This window comes from Lactuca saligna, chromosome 5 (assembly GCF_052625555.1).
Source record: "Lactuca saligna cultivar CGN05327 chromosome 5, ASM5262555v1, whole genome shotgun sequence".
In the NCBI taxonomy this organism is placed as follows: domain Eukaryota; kingdom Viridiplantae; phylum Streptophyta; class Magnoliopsida; order Asterales; family Asteraceae; genus Lactuca; species Lactuca saligna.
The window spans coordinates 22,618,625-22,620,376 of NC_136421.1; the positions used below are offsets into that span (position 1 = coordinate 22,618,625).

The 1,752-nt window shown below is 40.6% G+C and overlaps 1 non-coding gene across 1 annotated transcript; it reads right to left on the bottom strand.

The window, feature by feature from the left end:
* Positions 1–203: 203 nt before the first annotated feature.
* LOC144999166 (small nucleolar RNA R71) lies at positions 204–310 on the bottom strand. The gene has a single exon (XR_013660688.1). It is a non-coding gene; the product is annotated as a small nucleolar RNA R71 (small nucleolar RNA).
* Positions 311–1,752: the final 1,442 nt, after the last annotated feature.

Here is a 1,752-nt window from a genome sequence, read left to right on the forward strand (position 1 = left end):
ATCTAGATGAAGTCAATGATGTAGCTAATTACTTCAATGTTCCAAATGTGCCTCACAAGACTCAACTACTTCGCATGCTTCCAGTGACATTCAAAGGTGCTGCAAAAGACTGGCTCAAATCACTTCACCCCGGATCAGTCACCACATGGGCCAAGATGAAAGAAGAATTGATTAATCATTTTTGCACACCTTCCAAGATAGCCAAACTGAAGAAAGCCATTGCTAACTTTTAACAACAAGCTGGAGAGTCACCATATGAAGCTTAGGAGAGGTACAAGATCTTACTAAGAAACTGCCCACACCATGACCTTAATAGCCAACACGAAGTCTCCATTTTCTATGATGGAGTCAATGTCACAACCAGGCAGTTACTTGACTCGCAAGGCCCACTCACAAAGAAGCCACCCCCGGTGATCAAGGAATTGATTGAAGAATTCTCTAAGCATTCTAGAGAATACCACAACCCAAGAAATGATGTTATTAGGGGAGCCGCATATGCCGCTACTGGAGACTTGTCCGCGGTAATGGCTATGCTAAAAACCATGGATAGGAGGATGGATAAAATGGAGCAAACGATCCATGGTATTCAGCTGGGTTGTGAAAATTGTAATGGACCTCATCTTACTAGAGACTGCAACTTGGATGAAAATGGCAACAAAAAGGTGTAAGTATGTTACTCAAGTGGGGACCAATATGATGAAGACTGGCGAAAACCAAAGAAAGAGTGGCTCTCATATGAAGAGTACAAGAAGGATAAGGAGGAGAAGTACAAGCAGAAAGCAAGAGGTTTTTACCAAAAGGAGGATCCGACACAAGAAAGAAAACCAAGTCTGGAAGAGATGCTTACCAAATTTGTAGCTGCTTCAGAAAAGAGACATAGCGATCATGAGGCTGCCGTTCAAGAAACAACAAATATCCTTAGAAACCAGCAAGCATCCATCCACAACATAGAAATGCGGCTAGGGCAACTTTCTCAACAAAGAAACCAAAGATCATTGGGCGAACTCCCTAGTAAAACCGAAAATAACCCACGAGGCGCGCACATAAATATAGTTACAACAAGAAGTTGGAAAATAATCACTCCTCTGGCCCCTATTCAGAAACAAGCACCCAAAGAATCACAGAAGTAGGATGTAGAAAATCAAAATCTTCAATCTGACAGCTCTACTCGCCGAGTACCAAATATGGACTCGGTGACTCCACTGCCAAATCCGAAGGATTAGGCCCCTGAAAAGCTTTATCAGCCTCCAATACCATACCCATCCCGAGCTAAGAAGGAGAAGCAGGAAGAGGAGTAACAAATGTTTCTAGATCATATAAAGGCTCTTCAAATCGACATACCCTTTATCGAAGTTGTCGTACAAATGCCCAAATATGCTAAGTTCCTTAAGGAAATTCTCCCTAATCGAAGGAAGATGGAGGAAGTGAAGAAGTTAGTCCTCAATGAAAACTGCTCAGCTGCTATGCTAAATAAGCTACCAAAGAAGAAGGGTGACCCGGGGAGCTTAACTTTGTTGGAATAGTGTCTAAGGCTGCAACTATATTAGGCAAGTATTTGACCCGATTGTGCATGGTCCTTTTAGGTTGCCTTCACCATAGCAACATGACAGGATGATTCATTATGAGAGAATAGATATTATTAATATATTATGAGAATAATATAAGGAATAATAATATTGTTATTTTATTAATATAAGTCATAGATTAATTAGTATTAATTTGGTGTCCTAAAGAGATTAATTAAATAAGAGG